The sequence below is a fragment of the Ixodes scapularis genome, unplaced genomic scaffold, assembly GCF_016920785.2.
Source record: "Ixodes scapularis isolate PalLabHiFi unplaced genomic scaffold, ASM1692078v2 ptg001545l_1__unscaffolded, whole genome shotgun sequence".
Classification (NCBI taxonomy): domain Eukaryota; kingdom Metazoa; phylum Arthropoda; class Arachnida; order Ixodida; family Ixodidae; genus Ixodes; species Ixodes scapularis.
Window position 1 is genome coordinate 98,219 of NW_024610162.1, and position 6,073 is coordinate 104,291.

The following is a 6,073-nucleotide window of genomic DNA, read 5'->3' on the forward strand; positions in this document are numbered from 1 at the left end:
GCCTCCTGGTGGATCCAAGTTGGTGGCGAAAACGCTCGAGGAAATGCCGTGACACTCTCGATGACAACAGATGACGTGTCCCAAGCCAGAAGATGACGATGCAGCAGATTTCCTGGCGGGATCGCAGAAAGGGCCACAGTCACCAACACCTGAAGAAGGGAGAGGTTTTGCATCGCTGTTTGTCTGGCGACGCCGTGCCCCCTTGCTGCTTGAAGTTGTGACGCGCGAGAAGAGCACGTAGAAAAAAAATATTCGTTGGTCGTCGCGACCGAGTAACTGAGCGACGCTGTCGGTCATGTTCATTTGATCGTAAAACGTGCGCAAGACAGCTCCGGAGCTATCTTAGGACTCCATCGTAGCCTGCAGAAAAGTTACAATAATTTTGTTTCGTAAATACGAATTCGTTCTTACGCTTTGCCGTACGCACATTTTTGACGTATGATCGTTTCGTGAATCTTGCCTCTGATCTGGACGCGGTAACACATAAGGAAAAAAAATAGTTGGAGCGAAAGCGACGCTACAGGCGGCACCATCCCTTTTGAGTGTCGCCCCAGGCAGGTGTTTGCCCTAATGTCTCGCGAAAAAAACAACAACAACAGATGATTGTGGCATTCAAAAGGCTACCATGGCAACGAAAATTTTTTTTTTTTTTAATTTAGCTTTTGTCATTTTAAGTTAGGTGAGAGCGGTGGATTCCCATGATGATCTCTTTAGCTCGTACGCTCGCGAGGCCGGCTACTGCACCAGCCGTCGCTGACCTGTGTTAATAAGGGTTTTCAGCCTTTCCTATCACTTCGCTGCGGATGTTATCAAGAAATGTAGCCTACCATAAGGTACCGTACTAGGCAGTGAACTAGCGAATCGTTTCAATGCAGGGAGATGGAACGCACAATTCCTTGAGCGTATTGCAGGCCGAAATTCGCGACGCTTACCTCCTAAATTGATAGAGTCGACTGCATTTTCGACGTATATGTATTAACGTGAACGTACTTTGGCCTGGTGTTCGGCATTTCGTGAAGCCCAAAAATGAAGCCTGGATAGGATCGTCGCCGCGAGGCTCGACACTGATTGGTTGACGCGTGGGAGAGGAGGAGTGATGTGCTGGACGCTCATTGCTTAACGGGAAGGTCCGGTGACCTGGGGTGGAGTGACGAGGAGAGGTAGGCGAGGAGGCGAGGTGGGGGAGGAGGAGTTCTGTATAAGGTTCTGGGGGTAGAAATGCCGTGAACGTAGGCGCCTGACGGGACAGGCTAGACGCGCTGCTAAACGATTATATAAACATCAGTGATGCTAGAACGTTTCAAGTAACACAATTGCCAAGTAAGTTGCCATGCATACTTTTTAGTAAAGTCTGAATATTTATCTTCTTTACGCTTTATGTTATGCCCGAAAAAAAGTGTTGTTGAATCAAGTGCACCTCATGAATGTGCATACAACGTATGTAAAATGTCAAAGAACATTAAAAGTGCCGTGCCACGATATTGGCGAGGAATGTTTCTTCTTTTACACTAGCTTTTAGGCGCTAATGCAGGGGCCTCAAAACGCGGCCCGCAAGTGTCCCCTGGCTGCGAGTTTCCGTTCCTATGTCTCGAGTGCTGCATAAGCCATAAATAATGGCCTCTTGTCGTCCTTTCATTTCCACTGGAAACGTAGATTTTGCTCTGATGACATGTCAACACATTTGGCACTAATGTGTTGTTGTATCTTTAGATCGAGGATTGTTTGGTCTCACCTACCGTTACGACGCAAGTATTTTTGTTTTTTCTTGCTATAAAAATTATCAGGAAAGTAGAAACTTCCATACGAAATAAAAAAAAAAAAAACATTTTTCGGGACATAACGAACTCGGGTACTTTCCGAGTAAATTGAGAGACATGGTTACGATTTTGTGCTTGGTTTTTAGTTGTATTGAAGCTTTCCAACATCGGCCATTGTGGAAGCTCTTCAACGCCCAATTCACTGACTCGGAATCAGGCTAAGACAACGGAAGGTCAGCAATGGAAGCTGTAATCTGGCGCGTGTGAAAAGCGGCATAGAGTCCCCTCCAGATCACGTGGCCGCTTGTTCTGGCTGCGAGTTAAGGGGGCAAAAGGTACTCGTTTTTTGGGGGATTTTTTCTGCGACTGCCATCGCGCGGAGAAACAAAAACGTGCGTTTCATAGTTTATAAATGTCAAGGAAAAATATTAAGATGTACTTATTGAAAGTGCCAAAATTGTTGCATGGTCCTTTTAATAAAAGAAAAGTGGCCTGATAAACATGCTAACAGTACTTCACGAAATGCATCAAATTTATTGATGTGCCTATTTCAAGCACCTACCTAAAATAAATAATAAATATATATTAATAATTGACAAACGCTAGACAGTCGATTTATTAGAAATCCGGAACACCCCCATGATCCCGGTGCTGGCGCACTTGGTTCTGAAGACTACAATGACAAAGCCTTAATCGCTCGCAGCAACATAAATACAGTCACACATGCGCGGTCAGCAATCTTGAAAACATACTCTTGTTATATACTTGGTTACATCAAATAGCTAGATAAAAATTTTCTGATTCAAAATATTAGATAAACAAGAATTAAAAAGACGCGAAACATTTTCGCGTACAAAAACATACGCAAATATTTTTTTTCTTTTTTTTTTGGGGGGGGGGGGGGGGGGTATTTGGTAAGGCTTGAATTAGCTTCAAATCGATCCAGCAAAATACTCATGATAGTGTTAGCGCCGTCCTCGAAGACGACGAAGGGTACCCCAAGAGCGCTCCACGATCCGCGTGACTTTGAGTTCTTTTCTAGGTAGCCATACCTGCCTGACGTATATTAAACGTCCTTTCCTAACCTTCTCTCGCCCCCCCCCCCCCCCTGTCTTCAATGTAGAGACCGTAACATCTCAGAAGTGGGATAGACGGCGACCACGGCCCACTTCGGATCGAATCCTGTGGCTACGACTTGGCACAGCGGCGCCGAACGAAACCTCGACATGGCTGAAGCGAACGAGCAAGGTCAGCGGCGCAGCGAACGGAACCGGACACGACAGACTGCGGCAGCGGGCCCTCCCCGACTTCCAGTCACCGTTACTACTGGAGGAGGGAGCACAGGCCTTGGCGGTAGCGATGGCGCGACCACGAGCCAAGGTAGTGTGGCAGCTGGAAATCCTGAACTCTCCGACACCGGTAATCAAGGACAAGGAACATCGGTGACGAGCCTATCGATCGTCCCTCCGGCAATTCAGACTGGATTGAATGCACCGACAGGCGACCTTCCTGGACTTAATTCTCTTGTACAGGAGGCCGTACAAGCCGCCGTGCGAGGAGCGATCACGGGCTTGGCTGACCTGCTACGTTCCACAGCTCAGCCCACGAATGACACAAGACCACCGACAGACTCTGGTAAGCTGGTACCAGTGTTCAACCCCGTGACGAATCCAGCGCAGACCATCGAACATTGGATAAGAAAAGTCGACGAACTATCTGTGATATACTCATGGAGCGAGCGACAGACGCCGTGTTTTGCGCTGACGAAACTGGAAGGAATCGCTAAAACATGGCACGACGGCCTCGTCAGTGTCCAGCGCTCGTGACTTGAATGGAAGGCGGAGCTGAAGAAAGCTTTTCCACCCGTCATATGCTTACAGCTCTGACACCAAGAGATGGAAGCGAGACGGAAATTGGGAAACGAAACCATCGAGCAGTACTTTCATGAAAAGGTCAGCCTAGCTTGATTCTGTCAACTTCCTGAAGATCAGATTGTGGGTTATTTCATAACCGGCATCAATGACGAATCTCTCGTTCGAAGTCTGAGCGTTGTCAAGTTCCGGACACCGGAGGCTCTGCTGGAATGTCTAAAATGTTTGGACGACCGACTCGCCGTCATTGAGGAAGCGTCCCACCGGTCAGATGTGGCGACCGTTTCAGCGACTGTCAAGACAGTTCCGTCGAATCACCGATCCACCCAAAGAGTTGTTAAATGAAAACCGGCCTTCAACTCTAGCGGTGAGCCGCACTGTTTCAACTGCGACGAATACGGGCATATATCTGCAAACCAGTAAACCACAGAAGCGAGAACGATGCAGCAAATGTCAACGGATAGGATATAAAACAGCGGACTGCAGAGCAAGCACCAAAGGTAGTACGAACGTCAAAAGTAATCACATTGAAGATAAACAGGAAATGAATGCACAAAACGAGAAGTACTTTCAAGATGCTCTGGTAGACGGGAAGCCCATTCGAGCTTAAGTTGACCTTGGAAGTCAGTGCGTTACGTTGCGCAACATAGGTGCCGACGATTTGGGAATCAGCTATAACGAGCCGTCCCGGGGATGCATGATTGCAGGCTACGGTTCCGGTCAAGTTCTACCGTGTGGAATGACGGAAGCAAGCGTCACAGTGGACCAAGCTACAGCCCGCGTTCCAATCTACATTGTTCCAAGTGAAGCGCAAGCGATTCCGCTTCTCGTTGGACAGGTCCTTTACTGAGCAACCACATGTCACAATCGTGCGAAGAAGGAACACACTTCGCATTTTTGAAGAGCACGGCAGCTTTGCTGATGAGGAGGATCAGCTGCGATCCGTTCAAGTTCCTGATGATCCGCCACGTTCTGTCACGCTCTGGGCCAAGGAGTCTGCGTGATTCCACCGGACTACGTGGGAATTGTTCGTCTGACAACCAAGGAATCCGCCACAGGACACGTCTTCGTTGACGCACAATTTCGAACGCAAGAGGGCAGGGAACACTGTTTGCCTGCTTCCGTAATTGATGCCTCGGAAGGCGGCAACACAGTTTTGCCTATTTTGAGTGTATCGAAATCCGACCTTCATATTTCGAAAGGACAAGCAGCAGCCAGAGGATCCTGGTGTTCAGTAAGAATTGAGACTGCGTGCCAGCGAGAGACGACGGATTTGTTGGAACCGATTAAGGCGGAGGATATACGAAAGGGGCCTCAGGTGACTGCTAAAAAAATTGACAGGCTGCTAGAGCGTATTAACGAGTACCGCGACTGTTTTGCAGTCAACATCTTCGAGCTTGGCTCTACGAGTGCGGCAGAGATGGACATCGAGACTGTTCCTGGGGCAAAACCAGTATCTTTTCGTCCATACCGGCTGCCCTACGACCAACGCACTGGAGTAAAAAAGGCCGTTGAAGAACTGAAAGAAGCAGGTGTTGTCCGCGACTCATCATCCGACTATGCGAGCCCACTACTTGTCGTAAAAAAGAAAACCGGAGAGGAACAACTTTGTGTTGATTACAGAGCGCTGAATGCGATTACTAAGAAGGATAAGTTTCCTCTACCTCTTATCGAAAATCAGCTGGACCGACTCCAGGGAAACTACTGCTTTACGACGCTTGATCTGGCATCCGGCTATTACCAAGTTCCAATGGCTAAGGAGTCCAGAGCTAAAACTGCCTTTGTGACACCTGACGGACATTACGAGTTCTTAAAAATGCCCTTCGGTCTCACCAACGCTCCAGCGGTCTTTGAACGTATGATGAATTCCGTATTGGGACAGTCACGATATGGTGTCGCCCTAGCGTACATGGACGACGTTCTTATCCCTTCCATAGACTTTAATGAGGGTCTTGCTCATCTCGTGCAGGTCTTCCAGGTTCTACGAGCTGCGAACCTTAAGCTTCGTATAAGCAAATGCACCTTCATGACAGAGAAAGTCACGTATCTGGGCTTCGAGATCGGAGCGACTGGACTCAGACCCAGCGACTACAAAGAGAAGGCTCTAATTGACTTTCCAACCCCGTCCCGAGTGCACGACTGTCCGACAGTTTGTTAAACTGGTCAGTTACTTCAGACGGTTTGTCAAGAATTTGGCAACTCTAGCACAGCCATTAACGAAGCTTCTAAAGAAAGACGCACCTTGGGAGTGGAAAACAGAGCCGGACACCGCGTTCAGCATCCTAAAGCTGCGCTTGCAGGCACGCCCTGTGTTGGCCCTGTACAACCATGAAGCCCCGACGGAAGTTCACACAGACGCAAGCAAAAGGGGGCTGGGGTGCATGCTACTTCAACTACAGAGTGATGGCCACTTCCACCCCGTGATTTACGTAAGTCGCTAAACGT